Below are 16,567 nucleotides of genomic sequence, written 5' to 3' on the forward strand. Positions count from 1 at the left end.
TCTGGTGCGCTGGTCCTATGGGGCCTTAGCACGACGAATCCCCGACTGTCTACTACAACAATGTTTGCTCATTTCTGGTCAGGGAAGGGTGATGACGGTGGCGCGCCTTCGGCTCGCTCCAGTGCTTGTAGTCATCGCTAGGTGGTCCACGGACATGGTTGTAATTTTTATTACCTTTGTTTGTTCTTTTGTATTGTCATGATTGAAGATGAATAGATTGGAAGTTTCTCGCAAAAAAACTTGTCAATGTGGGTGACACATCGGGGTTCTAGATTGCGGAGATAAGAGAGGGTTTGTGGTCAGTGAGGATGAGTCGGTCTTGTTTTGTTGTGTCGGAGGGAAGGAAACATAGAGAAGGGTGCGGGTAACTATGGTGTGATTGTTGGGCGATCAATGGGCCTTGTCTTTCGCACGTGACTCGCCCTTCGCGAGGGGAAGGGTTCGTAGTGGGACCTCCTTTACCGCGTAGTGCACATCGCAAAACGCGCACCCCCCCACTACCTGCCCCTTTGGGTCGACCCATGTGTGGGGCTAGACACCCCTTTTTCATTTTGTTTTTGCTTTTCTATTTTTTCTTTTAAATAATTCATTATTTTTAAAAAGTTTCAAATTTACAATATTTTTGAAAAATGTTCTACCAATCATAAAATATTACTCCCTCTGTTCACTTTTATAAGACCTTGAAGACATTTCAGACAATGTACAAAATAGCCCATTTGAAGTTGTCTGAAATGACTTACAAAAGTGAACAGAGGGAGTAGTAAATTCAAATTGCTTTCATGATTTTGAAAAAAAATCAGAAAATCATAAATGTTTGCAGATTCAAAAAAGTTTGTGATTGAAAAAAGTTCACATATTAAATAAACATTGATGATTTAAAAAAATTAACGATTTAAAAAAATTGCATTAAAAACAAATGTTCATGAATTTTAAAAAATATTCACGAATTAAAAAATGTTCACGCATTTTTAATAAATGTTCAGAAAAATATAAAATGATTTTTTAACAAATTTTCACAAAATTGAAAAACATTTCACGAATTTAAATAAAATATTCAGATTAAAGAAATATCCATTGTTTTCTTAATAAATGTTCACAAAATTTAAAAATATTTCACGAATTTGTAAAAAAAAACTCAACTCTGCAAATATTGTTTGGTGATTCAAAAACTGTTCATGCATTTCATAATATATTTTTCAAAATAAGAAAATCGTGAATTTCAATGTTTGTCCCTAAATTCAATAAAAAAACATAGATTAAAAAATATTCAAAAAATTTAAGAAAAGTTCAAAATTTGAAAAAATGTTCATGAATGTATAAAAAATGTTCGTGAACTCAAAATTTTTATGAACTAAAAATATGTTCATGATTTCAATAATATGTTCACAAATTCAGGAAATATTCGTAATTTTAAAAAATAGTCAAAAAGTTGAATATCTTTGGAAAATGTGAAGAAATAGGAAATAAAATTTAAAATAAAAATAAAACAGAAAATGAAAAAGAAAAAGAAAAAGATCTTGAATAAATGAATATACGAAAGAAAAGAAGACTCACAGATTGCGACAAATGACGCAGGTGGGAGTGATCTTTGCGAAGAGGACTACTTAATTAATGATTTTAAAAAAATCTAAATACACTTCTTTCTAATATATGCCGATGAAAAGCCCACAAGTCCGAAACACCGGACCGAGGCGATCTCGTTTTTCCCCCCTCAATAATTCACAGGGAGCTGGATTAGAGGTTTGTCGGTCCTTTTGCGAGCGAGCTCTGTTGCATGGCGCCATGCCCGAGGGCCGTTATGAGATGGCCGCTCCGCGGCGTGCGTGGTGCCACCGTCCGTTGACAGCCTAGGCGGACAACGGGAACGGCAAGGTGAACTTTGCTGGTGCGCGATGCCTCTATTGCTGTCATGCTATTGACAGGCGCAACACGGCCGGTGGCGCGCGCGTCAGAGCACGGGGCGCGTCGTCGTGGCGGCAACCCAATCTTGCAGTACCTTTGCGGAAGAAGCCGCCCATGGTGCCGCGTACATACACGGCATACCGTATGAGTATGCGCACGTCAGCAAGACATCATGCTCCTGGGTTGAGTCATGCATGGTCCGGGCTTGACGATGTTGACGCCCCTTGACTCGCCGTCGCCGTACGCCATCTGACCGGCGCCTACTATGCTGCCTCGACAGTCGACACGGACGGCGGCATGCAGCGCTCCGCACATAATTGAAACTGTCATCGACGTTGGTGAGGTGCCATGGAGGGCATGTAGCTGGCCTCGCGCTCCCGCTACGCCAGGCAGGGCACCGCGGACGTTGTCGGGGCGGGAACAAGTGATGCGCGCGTCGGAAGTATAGGGACGCCGAAGGCACCACTTACATGGACGTTCAGAGCACGTGATGCGCGTGTCATGCACACTCTTGTAGGATACGTATGCATGGCAGCGGCTGTTGTCCTGCCGTTCCGACGCCCTGTAATGCTGTGGGCCGAGTCCGGCTTCAGCCGCGACGACGTTGGCACCCGGCCTGCTCTGCTCGCCGTGGAATACCGTGCCCGTGCCTGGAGTCCGGAGTTTGGCACTTGATGGCGTCCAGTGGTCGGATAAGAAAGAGCTGCCGCGCCGCTGAAATTCGCCACGGAATGAATGCACGGACGGAGCTTTTTGACGGAGACAGCAATCCGGTTCTCGGACGCGCAAACCTCCTGCGCCGGCCGCTCACCGATGTCCCAGCCCAGTTCTCGGACGCGGCATTGGTGCCAGCCCTCTTCGCCGAGACCGTCACGTCACGTCGTAGGAAGACCTTGTGTGGACGCCATGTGCATGTCATGCGTGTGCGCTACGAGTACGATGCATGACCGTCACGCGCTGCAACGACGCGCTCTGGGCCGACTCCTGTTCCTGCTCCTGCTCCTGCTCCTGCTCCTGCTCCTGCATGCGCCATGCACGAACAGCGCGCCGCACATAATCAGAGCTCCCCCTCGACGCCTTGGCCACGTGGGCCGTCGATTCGCGATTACCCTGATCTGATCACATTGGTAGCAAAATAAAAATAAAAATAGGGTGTACAAGGCAACTGGAAACATCTCGCGTATATGTATAGACACAAATCGTGCTGCCGCGATTCCAGGCCGAGGCATGGCACCAGCGTCTTCCTCGCCCATCCGCGCTGCCGCATATGTGGCATGATTTGATTGGAACAAAATAAGGTTTGGCCTTACTTTCTTAAAATCAGGGGAAGATGATTAGATTAGAAAGAAAAAAGAGAGAAAATGACAGCTAATCAAGAAGAGGCTATTAAGTCGGAGACAGGATCGGATCAGTGCAACTGAAAGCCGCCGTGATATGCGCCAACAGCATTTTATACCGCGAGCCTATATAAGATAGATCGATGGATGGATCAAACGTAGCCTAGGTTTTCAGTCACCGCTAGCTGCTTTCCGATGCCTGCCTCCCCTTGGGCGCCTTCCAGGTTCCAGCCGCAAGGACTGGGAACGCCGTCGCTGTCCTCGCCGGCAGGCCACGGCAACAGTAACACACAGCCTGTTTATGTGCAGCCGGCCGACCGTCAAGTACAAATTCATGCACATACCAAAAAACAGAGCTTCATTCTAGCAGAATAAGCAGAGTAGCTCACACCTACATTGCATCCTAGTACAATCATACAGATAAGATCTAGTGTAGTTCAATGTCGTTCAGCGACACTGCAGCAATAGTTGTACCAAGTCTCCAACAAGTTTTTTCGAGCCAAATTTCTCACCAAACTTGCGTCTCTCACCAATCGCTCTGAATACGTACGCCTCCAAGAGTCAATTCCATAGCTCCACACCAAAAAATCACTGTTTTTGTCAGCTTACCTCCTAGACAGAGCAGGAAGACCCCACGCCCTAAACAAGAGCCTCACGGAAGTCATCCACATAGCCAGCGGGGAACAGCGGAAGATCACCGAACTGCCTGTAGATATCCTCGTCCAAGAGAATGAGCTGGAGCTGGCCCTCTGGCCCGATGACTTGGTCCAGGTTGTACAGCTCACAGTTTGCTACAGAATCTCGAAGTTCTATTTCGTCCTCATCTGGCTCATCCTGTAGCCCCTCCTCGACTTCTTGCACACCATCTCCTCCCTCAACCAACACCCTATTTCTTGCATGCAGGCTGTAGCGGCTCATTTTCTTCCACCTCCTCATGCGCACCCACATCAAGACCTCCAGTACATCATCCATAACTGCGGTGAACCTCATCCTCCTCATCATGTCCATGAAGATCATCAGTATTCTGCTAGCCTCGCAGAACAAAATGACTGCCCGCAGAAGAGCCCTCTTGACTGCCGCATCAACTGATAGTGGATTGGTGAGCACATGAAAGATGTCCATCAGTGCAGCGGTAGGTCCGACGGGCATCGTTGTCTGTGCATCGTGACGGCCACTGAAACGCAAACTCGTAGAGGGTAAGTATCCTGGCATCCAGTCTCGCTGGTCCTTGAAATAACGCCAATTGGTCCAGACATTGCCATTATACCAACGATACGCTATCAAGTATAGATTCTGATCACAGACTAGAAATTACACGTAAACATTAGGACGCGTAGGGTCTTCAAGTCTGATTCTGTGATACGTTCGTCCACCTTGAGGATGCATCCTTGGTGTAACGGGACGCGACCTGAACAGAGCTAGCCCAATGCGTATTTCTCTCCGTTTCCTGAGGAGACGCATGACCCTTCGATACTCATGGAGACCACCACGCACATTCAAGGTAATCATCGGTATATGCTGCAAACAAATAACATAACTTTCTTAATACAACTTGTAAAACTGGATAAAAAGGAGTTTTTTTTCTTCTTAAACTACACTGCATGCTCCCAGTGGATAAAAAACAATTACTGTACGTAGTAGTATTTGTTATGACAAGCCTTTTGTTTCGCTTGCCAGCCATATGTCAGCGAGCAACGAAGCTACGTTGCCAGTTGCACTACTGGTCACTACTTGGGTGCTGGATGACATGCCTTTTGTTTTTTGTTTTCTCCGCTTGGTTAACTCCTCCCCTAGCTAAAGCACCATGCTCTTCGGCCGCAAAGTCTCTTTTACCGGTTCAGGTAGCTACCAGTGAAGCATCGACCGGTCATTTTGCTCGTGATTCGTGTTGTGGTGGCCCACATCCAATGTATAAGAGTGTATTTGTGACAGTTAATGTTTTGTATATAGTCAAATCAATGTCAGATAAATAATGTCCATGCCAGTACTTTTTGAAGTGGGATGTACGTATGCATGCAATGTCTCTCCCCTCTCCCTCTCCTAAACAAATCCATGCATTTTATTTTTGTTTACATATTTAGATGGCCAATTTTTTTTTACAGTAATGCTCTATGATTTATTTTTTTCATATATTCAAACTCATGAACATAAATTCTTTAGAATAAGACCAATCTTGAATATATTTAAACTAGTTTAATTTTTACTATTTCAATCATATCAAAATATTAATTTCACTCATTTCAATTTTCAATTTTCAAAATAATTGAAACCACTTTTCTGAATATAGTTTTCTTAAGTTGTTGAAACCAGTTTGTGTGAAATATATGAAATGGTTTTTTTTTAACTTATGAAACATATTTCAAACTTATTTGAATTTTAGGGAAATCATTTTTAGGAACATAGTGAAATTGGATATATTTTTGTGTAATTATAATGTAACTTTTCATTGAAATTAGTGAAATATGTTTTTTGAAATTAGTGAAATCATTTGAAATAAGTGAAATTGGTTGTTTCAAATGAGTGAAATCTGGTTAAAATTTGAGTGAAATATGTTTTTTCAAATGAGTGAAATCTGTTTTCTAAAATGAGTGGAACTGAGTGTGAAAATATGTTATTCCGATGTGTGAAAATATGTCAAATTGGTTATTTTACAAAATGTGAAACTTACATTTGTCGACATGTGAAAGTTATCTCACTCAACTTATTAAATTTTTAGGGAAATCATTTTTTGGAACTGAGTGAAAGTGGATTTTGAATGTAATGGAAAGATAAAAAATCATTGAAATGTCAAATGACTGAGAACTATTTTTGAAATGAGTGAAATCTTTTGAAATTAGTGAAATCCATTATCTAAAATGAGTGAAATAATTTGAAATTAGCATTTTTTATATAAGTGAAATATATGTTTTGAATTGAGTGAAATCCGTTTTTTGAAATCAGTGAAATTAAAACTAGTTCAAATGTATCCAAAATTGAGTGAAATCAGTTTTCCAAATCAGTGAAATGTGTTTTTTCAAACTAGTGAATTACTGATTTTTTTAAAAATATGTGAACCTTGTTATTTAGAATTTTTAAACTAGTTATTTGAAACAATCTAAATTTGGGTTATTATGAAACTTTTTATGGTGAGTGAAATATGTTTCATGAAGAGAATGCTTTTTAGAAATAATTGAAATCGGTTTTTGAAATTATTGAAATCAAAATTTTCAAATGATTGAAATATTTTTTCTTGCAAAACGAGTAAAATCGATCTCTTAATGATTGAAAGAAGTTTTTGTAATGAGTGAAATTATATCCATAAATGAATGAAGCGAGTGAAGTTAGTTTTTAAGTGAAATTATATTTTTAAATGAGTGAAATTATATCCTTAAAATGTGTGAAATCAGTTTTAAAACATGTGTGTTTTTAAAACAGTGAATCATATGAAACAAGTAAGTCAGTTTTTGGAAGGAGGGGAATCAGCTTAAAGATATGGGTGAAATATGTTTTAAAAAATGCATGAAATCTATCAATTGAAATGAGTGAGCTCGTATATTTTAAATGAGTGAATTTTTATTTTGAATTGACTGAAATGATTTTTGGAGACGAGTGAAATTTGTTTTCAATTTGAGTGAAATATGTTTTTTGAAATCAGCGCAATTGAAACTAGTTCAAATGTATCCATAATTGTCTTATTTTCAAGGCCATCTCGCTATGAATTCAAATATATAAAAATATTCAAAATCGGAGTTTTCATTCAAAAGATATTTATCATCCAAATTTTCACAATGAAATTAAATGGAAGTCTTTTGATGGGGAGAGAGAGAATATTTTAACATGCATGCAACCGGCCTTCTCTTAACATTTTCTCTCTCTCATGACAAAAGCTGACAATAGCATGCAAAGGTCCCACATGTATTTCCATTGTATAAAGTTGCTGCTGAGATTAGTAACTTATACCTAGGGGACCGCACAGATCTTGATGAAACTGACTAACGGTGGATGCAACACCGGTACATACCAGCTCCGGTAAATTTTCCTAGTCCGCTCTTCCGCCTCCTCTATTTCACTACCGTATCTACTTACCCCTATGACTTTAAAGGAGAGTTATCGTGTTATACTGCTATTATAGTAGCTACTTCAATCGAAAGTACATAGGTGGTGGACATGGTTCCATGCGCATCCACATGAATAGTAAATTCAAAACAAATCCTAGAAAAATTTAAAAAAATCTGAAATTTTGGGATTATCAAACTTGGTTGACCATTCTACTCATGTGTGAAATTCATGAAGAAACGTTACTCGTGGTATCCTTAGTGAAGAAAATACAATCAGGTCTTTACTATTTAGCAAACAGTGTTTTTAATATAGCGTCGATTTCGTCATTTTTGCCTAGAATACAATGGATGTCATTTCTTCATGAAACTTTATACGCGAATATATGAGTCGACTATGTATGTTACAAAAAATATTCAGTTTTTTTAAATATAGTATTTTTTCAAATTTACTATTCATAAGGGGTGCATGTGGACCATGTTCACCAAATTCCTGTCCCTACTTCATTGACTATATAGTCTATGAATCATTACCCTAGGGAGTAGGGACTCAGTCTCGTCTCATCGGCTCATAAATCCTTGGTTGCAACACCTATGACCTAGCCACCTAGGTTATTTTGTTACACCTAAATGTTACAGCACAATGTTTCACCACACTTATGGCATATCATGTCCTCTTTGACACGCACATCTATCCATTTGTTGACCTCAAAGTGAAGCCAATAAACTGATTTCGATGAGTGCATATTTTTGGAAATCAGGCTCTAGAATTCCAATATTTAAAAAAAATTGAAAGTCAACTTTTTAAATTTCAAAAAACATGGATTGCACGTTACAACCATGGATTAGGCGGTGTTCGACTAGTCAATAATAGTCGCATGACTAGTCTACTAGTCACTATTTGGGTGTCGACTCTGCACTTATACTCGACACATGGATGTAGTCGATCAATCACTCGACTTGCTTTTGATAATTTTGGACTACTTTAGCATTTTTTTAGTTGAGCGAATAGTCAAAACCACTTATTAGGATTGTTGATGAGCATAGCTCTTCGCACGACATGCTACACAACATGGCTCCTCCGGTGGCCCCCGTTGTTGCACCTTTGCTCCTTCGTCTGCTTCACTCCTCCCCCAACTAAAGCACTCTGCTCCACCACCTCCTCCACTCCACTACTGGATCCACTCATCCTTATGCCTTCAAATTTCATCGTATTATACTAGTAGTACTATAGTATCTACTTCATGGCTACTCTATGAGCTATTACCCTAGGGACACGTCTCGACCCATCGGCTCATAAATCCTTGGTTGCAACACCCAGCCACCTAGGTGATTTTGTTACACCACAATGTTTCACCACACTTGTGGCATATCATTCCTTCTTTGACACACACACCTATACATTTGTTGACCTCAGAGGGTAGCCAATAAATTGATTTCCACGAGTGCAGATTTTGGAGCTTGGGCTCTATGAATCCGATATTTTTTTAACTTCTGAAAATCAACCTTTAAATTTTCAAAAACTTCTAAAAGCAAATACACACGTAAATGGAGATGTATTCTACATGTTCATATACTTTCATGATGAAATACATTAATGCATGAGCTATCAAAAAAATCATGGATTTTTATGGTGGATAATACCATGTGCTAAAAAAACCCATGATTTACCTTTTTTTGTGTAGCTCACTTCTTAACGTATTTCATCATGAAACTATACATATGTGTAGACTATGTACCTATGTACATTTGTATTTTCCATAGAATTTTCAAAAATTTCAAAAAATAATTTTTGGATGTTCGAAAAAACGGGCTCCACGGAGCCCAAGCTCCAATACAATTTCTAGATTTCCTTGCCTTAGCTAATTTTACATGGATATATGTCGGTGTATGTCCAATTCAATGATTTTGAGTTGAGACATTTATCTCGAGGTAAAAATGCATGACAAACGAGTTTCATACGTGCGCACACATTTCTCTTCTTGTGAAAACCAAAGTATAGTATGGCCAATGGAGTCAATTGGAGTACAAGCGTAGAACAGCACTAGCTCCATCCTTCTGTTTCGTTTTTGAATGCAGGAGGAATTTGATGGGATTTCACATGAATTCCCAAAGAAAATGGAGTAAGTTGCCAACACATGTGCTCTTTAGAATATTGATGAAAGCAGGAAGAGAAGGGTCCCTACACCCTACTAACATTATTTATTAGTTAGTAATGGGACCAACATACATCCACTTCTCACCAACCCCAAAGAAGCCAAAAGAACATCTCACTGCTGCTGTGATTATGTTACTGTAGTATCTTGTGTTGCATTCAGACAAAAAGAAAACATCGAAAAAAATGGCTGTGACATTCAGAAAACAAGAGAACACATGGAGAAGAATCTGCTATTTCGAAGAGAGAGAAGAATCTGCGATATAAAACAAGGTTTGGGTACAATAAAGTACGCATTCTGCATCCGTGGGAATATTAAGGATAAGGTCCTCCTAATGCTAAACTTTTGCTAACCACCACCACCACCAAACCCCCCTCCAATCACCCTAACTCTTTTGGGCCCATGCGTCGCTAGTGTGGCGCGTCGTGTAATTATCGACCGATTCGGAATTGGGTAGAGTGTGTCTCGTGCTGAAACTAAAAATCATCTCTTTTGAGTAGATGGGTACTCAACAATTGGTACCCACTAGCCAGTATATAAATTATTGACCTATTCGTCTGGCTCGTCAACACCTTCAATGCGAGATTATGACTACTAGTACTATTTATACCTCTAAATGCGTCTGCAACGGTGCGTGGGGAAGAGGCATCTCGGATCTTGGCGCGCCGCACCTCCCATAGGCTGAGCAAAATGCCAAAATGAAACCCTTGTTAGGGATTAAAATGGAAAGTCAAACCCTTGTTAGGTTAATGGAAACCAAAGCAAAAAACACTAAAATACATCCATCTACTCAATGCACCAGTGCCGATGCGTATAAAAAGACTTACCTTGGCTTTGATCGCCGGAGTGATGGCCAAAACCTAGCTCCTCGGCTGTGTGGTGGCGGGGAGGATGAGCCTGTGTGGCGGCGGGGAGGAAGAGGCGAGGAGGGGAACAGTGGGCGCGTGAAGCTGAGCTGTGCTGGTTGGACTGGAACCCGGGGGATGGGGCCTTGTGCCTCATGGGAATGGGAGCGAGCAAATATATAAAATATTGGGGACATCACTAACATGTGGACCTAGCAGGGATGGACGATCTTTTTCTCTTTAACCCTATTTCCCGATTTTGACCAAGCCTCGCCGGCGACGGCGACGGCGACCCCTCGGCCAGCGCTCTGCCTGGTCCCCAATCCGACCTCTCGAAGGAGACTGTGGTATTATCCTTCATCCACTCCTTTTGAGGGTATCCCCGCTGCTCCCGGCAACGCGCCACCGCGGGGCTTCCTCATCCGCAGCCAGAAACGGCGAGCCCCGGCGGTCTTCTCCAAGTCTTCTGAAACCATGACAGCTGTGTCGCTCATGCATCCTTCCGGTGGCTCGATGTGCGCAACTCCTGCCCCACCTGCCAGTGCGCGGCACGGGAGGCGCCGGTAGGGATCGGTGTCGGCGGCCAGGACTGGCGACGGCGACGAGGAGGAGGTTGTTGAGTAGTGCCGGCTTACACGAATGCGTGGGTTCTTCGTTCAGGTTGATGCACTAACTTACTGATTACGCATATTTTTTTCAGCTTTGGTGTGACACCGAGGGGGATTTCGCAGTGGCAGTTTGTTCGATCTCTGAGGGTTGCCATTTGTTGGAGTTGAATTCTCAGTCAAGAAATCTCTTCCATTATATGATGTCTCTCATGATCAATGATTTATACTATTTCGATTCCAAGTTTTCCTTGTGGTTTTCTGAATGGATTTAACAGCTTCCATCAATATTCTTATGTTGTCAATATCTTTTACTCCCAGCACTGTATTATTCAATTTGTTAGTTTGTGGTAAGTGAATCAGCCGCCTAAAATTCTGCCTCTAGAGTCCTTACATTGAATCTTCAGTCTTCACAGTATATTCAAAAAAGGACTGTGGCAGCTCTTCTATTTTCTCCTTTCCAAGCTTGGCCTCGTCAAGAGAAATGCGTGGTCTTAAAACTTCATCTTGAAGGGTTAATTTTTTTTGAAATTCACTTCTCACTTTATTAAACTAATGAAAGGATCTCATCTGAAACAATACTTAGAATACAATCAGGGGGAACAAGGTCCCAAAACATCGAAACCATATTACTTATTCCTAGTTTAGCCAGCCCATGGGCAGCTCTATTCGCTGTTCTCCTCACCCAGGTGATCTTGCACTCAGCAAGCGAACTGCACATTGATTTCACTTCCTCTACAATTTGACCCATAGCTGATAAATTCCTCTTCTTTTCGTTTAGCATCCCAACAACAGTTTGGCAGTCCATTTCAAGGTGCAACTTCTGCACTCCCTTCTGAACAGCTTCCTGAACTGCTCGTCTGCATGCAAGCAGTTCAGCCACCTCCGCGCTGCATGTATCCGGGAAAAACACCGACGTTGCACCTCTGAAAACTCCATGTTCATCTATAAAGATCACACCCCCTCCACCTCCCATCCCTGACCGCACCATAGCTCCATCTACATTGGCCTTCAGCCAACCATGCTCCGGGGGTTTCCAAGTATCCTTCAGCTGGCTACATGCAACTGAACCATGGCCACCCATTACTCTTTGCCACTCTAGTCACATGACCACCGCTTTTGCAATCTGCTCCGGCTCCTCAATCTTCTTTCCTTCGCGTGTTTCATTCCGTGCTAACCATAGTGCGTAGATGCCCTGGATCATCATGGACTTTTCCTCGTCCGACGCCTCTGACAGCCACTGTAACATCCACTTCGCGAGCGAACTCTGGGTGCTCATAGATACAGGTGGGATCGCCACCCTTACACCCAATGCCGAGCCCAGCTCCTTCCAAAACATTGCCGAATGATAACAGGCCCAAAACCGATGATATAGCGTTTCTTCTCTCCCACATGCAGGGCAAAAAATGCCCGCCTTGATATGTCGCCGTAGAAGTTCCGAGCCCACCGCCAGGCCATTCTTGATCAATCTCCAAACATGGATCAGCGCTTTCCCAGGAGCTTTGGATCCCCACAGAGAGAGCCAACCTTGGTGGGTCGTGGTGGATGACGAAGAGCCTGGCTGTCCAACTCTTGCCCTTTTCTTCTCCATACATAGATGATATGCATACTTTACAGTAAATTCACCATTTTTTGTAAAGTTCCAAGCAGGGAAATCTACAGAGCCCTGTCCACCCACACAAATTTGCAGAATATCCTGGATATCATCTGGGGAAAACATGGTCACCAATTTAGCTTTATCCCATGCATCACCCTCCTCATTCAATAAATCGCTAACACGTGTCATACCTTGCACATATACCTGGCCTAGTGGCCGAAGGTATCCTTTGCGCGGTATCCAGTTATCATGATGAATTCGGATAGATGAGCCATCGCCTACTCTCCAAACTAAACCATCAAGTAGCAAATCTCGTCCATACAAGATACTTCTTAAAGTGAATGAGGCACCATTCGGACAGGTTGCACTAAGTATAGAACCATCGGCAAAATATCTAGCCTTGAGTACCCTTGAGCAGAGAGAGGAGGGGACTTGTAGGATCCTCCACGCCTGCTTTGCAAGCAAAGCTTGATTAAATGCCTCCATGTCACGAAAGCCCATACCTCCATCTTGCTTGCTAACACACATTTTCTTCCATGCAATCCAAGAACCTTTTTTTCACCATTTGCTTCACCCCACCAAAAGTTTGAAGAGATAGATGTCAGATTCCCGCACATTTTCTTGGTGAGTTGGAAGCAACTCATGGTAAAAGTTGGGGTTGATTGGAGCCCTGACTTGACCAGCACCTCCCTGGCCTTTTTAGATAAACCTTGCCCTTTCCATCCTGTAACCTTTCCTTTAGCACTTTCTCGAACGTATTTAAACGTCCCATCTTTGGCTCTTCCCACCACCGTTGGTAGGCCCAAATATTTTTCACTTAACGCTTCAGATTAGATACCAATGACCTCCTTCAATTGTTCCTTTTTCTCATTGGTACTACCCTTCCCAAAGTAAATAGAAGATTTTTGCATATTTACTTTCTGTCCAGAGGCCACTTCATAGTCATGCAGGATGGATTTGAGCACTTGAAAGTTGCTCTCAGAGCCTTCTAGAAACACAATACTATGGTCCGCAAAAAGCAGATGGGTTACTATGGGGCCAGTGCTCCCAAAAGATATCCCTTTTATGTCGCCAAGCCGCTGTGCATTTTTGATCAATGCCGAGAAACCTTCCACACAAAACAAAAATAAGTATGGTGACAAAGGGTCACCCTGTCTGAGGCCTCTAGAGGGTAAAAAGGTGTGCGATATCCCACCATTGAGCTTCACTGAAAACCTCACGGACGTCACACATCTCATGATCATTTGTACCCACTCTGCCGCAAAACCGAACCTCTCCATCATCCTCTCCAAAAAGATCTTGAAGGGTTAATTGGTAGATCATCTTGGAAGCTTGTCGACGGTCTCGAAAAAGGAAATAGTTTTAATCAAAAAAGGAGGTCATTCCCCGTCAAAAAAAGAAAGAAAGAAAGGAGGTCATTCCACATAGACAATAATCTCATGTCAACACATATATGGAAGGTTAATCTCAAATTCACACCATGCCAAGCCTGGGCAGAACTACAAGAGAAATATGTTGCTGATAACAGATATAATATAACTCCCAAATATGGTTTTCAAAGAGCAATCACTAATCCACTGATCATGCCAAAAGCTATTAGATTTGCCATCACCAACATGCCAGCAATAAAAATGTCTAGATGCTGAGCTGATATGACCCAGGTCTATCCTTTCCAGAAAGGGGAACCAGAATTATTCTTGGCCCATAAAATGTTTTTCCTATTGGTATCAAATTTATAATCTAAAACTTTTTCCAAATCTTATCACCACCAGTAAGGATGGAGATCTCACAAATGCTATCTCACAGTGCTTTCCTTCAAGTCTTGTCTAAAAGTAAATGTGTCCTTTATTTGTGTACCCTGTGCTGCTGGAATATATTCTCCAGTTCTGAGAGCAAAGATAGTTCTTTTGATGTAGGGTATTTCTGAAGAAAATTATGTTTTCTGTACAAAACTCCACTGGCTTTCTTTCTAATTGCACCAATTATTCCTGCTCTGGCTGTGTTGAACAGTCATGTAGTTTCGGCTTATGCTTCTTTAGATCAACTGTCAGGGGTATGAAATAATTGCATTTGTCAGGAACACTATCAATTGTAGTCTCTAGAGAATTTGGCCTTCTTAAAGCCTTTGAAATTGACCCCTCCCCCCTTTGTTCTTCTGATGATCTTATTTGTTTGTGCAACAACATTTGCTTGACAAACTGTGCTTTTTGTATTGAGTGAAATCCATCATGTCCCCTCAAAGAAAAAAAAAGAAGTCAGTGAACACAGATGGACATGGTCAGAAGGGCTTTTGAACTTCAATTTCCGAGAGAACAAAAGGATTCTAGAAGCTATCCTCCCTGACAAAGGGGTCAGTCTTGCTAACTCATTGGCAATACAATTACCATCCCTCCCTATTTTCTATATGTGGTAATCTTTCATTGTTTTGTTGAGGCATAAGTTGATCTCATTTGGTTCCGTTGATGGGCTTTAGATTATAAAGTCGGGCGCTCCTTGCACCTTCATTCTTGCAGCCTTACCTGTACCTGTCTTTATCCTCCCCAGTATTCACAGACTCTTCTTTCTCTTGCATTACAGATGTGGTTCAACCGACACAGCTCTTCTCTTTGACGCAAACAGATAAGGCTGCTCCATCCATGTCCAATTCTTGGATCTGTCTCTCTCCATTGATTTGTATTGCTCTGTGTGTCCCCTGTGCTTCATCCGTTGGTCATGGAAGGTCCGTGAGGTCTAGCATAAGGAGTTTTGTGCACATCCTCTTTTGTATCCGTCCACTTATCATCCTGCGTTGACTTCGTGCTGTCCATGAATTGTTCAATTGATGATTGGTAATCGTAGCCTGTGCATCGTCATAGGTTTCTGAAATGGGACAAATTATGTTGGGAAAGAGCAAGAGATACAAACTCATGTGTAATATCCTCCAGTTCTGAGAGCAAAGATAGCCGGGGTTTTTATGTAGGACCTTTCTGAAGCAAATACCATTTGTATATGAATTGCAGTATTGTGCAAAAGTCCACTGTTTTTCTTTCTTATTGCACCTGTGCTATCCCTGTTAGAAGGGATAGAAAGGTATTTGGTGGAATATAATGTTTATTGCTTGAGTCTCGTGAGCATTTATATATAGGAGTACACGATCAACTTGAAGTACAAGACAAGCTGGAATAATTCCTAGTATATCCTATATCCTTTGTTTCCTAGTTAATCAATATACTCAACATCCCCCCTAGTCACAATAGTAGCGACACAGACGGTGAGACTGGAGAAGAATCCGAAGGTAAGCCGACAGACACCCCCCACACAGTCGTAACGGTCGATGTATCGCGAAAGTCGTGGCTGGAGTGAAACCCGACGAGGTTGCTCAAGCAAGGCGGTAGCCCTTTGTGCCGATGTCGAGGTAGCCGAGAGCATAGGGTGGTGTAGCCGTGGTCGAGGTATCCATGCGAAGAATGCCATGGTCGATGTCGAGTCGGGGATCGCCGGTGTCGAGGGGTTGCTTGAACTAGTGCCACTATTATAGTAATCATGCTCTTTCTTTATCAGTGCTGACAAGAATACTCAACTACAGATGTTGGGATGGTCTTGGGTTGTATGACACGACTAGCCAACATGGATTTGAACCTGAGTTTCACTTTAGCCAAAGGCCCCGAGTGCCACCAATGATGGAGAACATTTTATCTGCCAATGTTTGACCTGCATGGCCGTAAACAGGACTGGTTTCAATGTTTCAGCAAATCTTTGAATCAAATTGCTTACACGAAGAATCAATCGATATTTATTTATTTGTTCACATATTGACAACATTTTAGATGTACAGTAACTATTGGCTGTGACCTGTGAATCATTCAGATGTGTAGGCATCTTTATTGTACTTATTATTTGAATCTTATGGGTTGGTTGTGAATCTTGCAAGTTAGGAAACACGGCATGATGATGCAGAGGACAACAACCATAACAAGTTGTTCAAACTTGGTAGTATTGTAATTGCGAAAGTGCGGCAAATGAGCTGATCGTGTGCATCTTGAGAATAATAATTCTAATTGTTTGCATGTTGATCCTATTGCACTGATAAAATGAGCCAATTCTTTGCTTGT

General features: G+C 41.9%; 1 pseudogene; it reads right to left on the bottom strand.

The window, feature by feature from the left end:
* Positions 1–3,878: 3,878 nt before the first annotated feature.
* LOC147991883 (uncharacterized) lies at positions 3,879–10,078 on the bottom strand (annotated as a pseudogene).
* Positions 10,079–16,567: the final 6,489 nt, after the last annotated feature.

Source organism: Triticum urartu, chromosome 1A (assembly GCF_056163025.1).
Source record: "Triticum urartu cultivar PI428250 chromosome 1A, HENAU_Tu73, whole genome shotgun sequence".
In the NCBI taxonomy this organism is placed as follows: domain Eukaryota; kingdom Viridiplantae; phylum Streptophyta; class Magnoliopsida; order Poales; family Poaceae; genus Triticum; species Triticum urartu.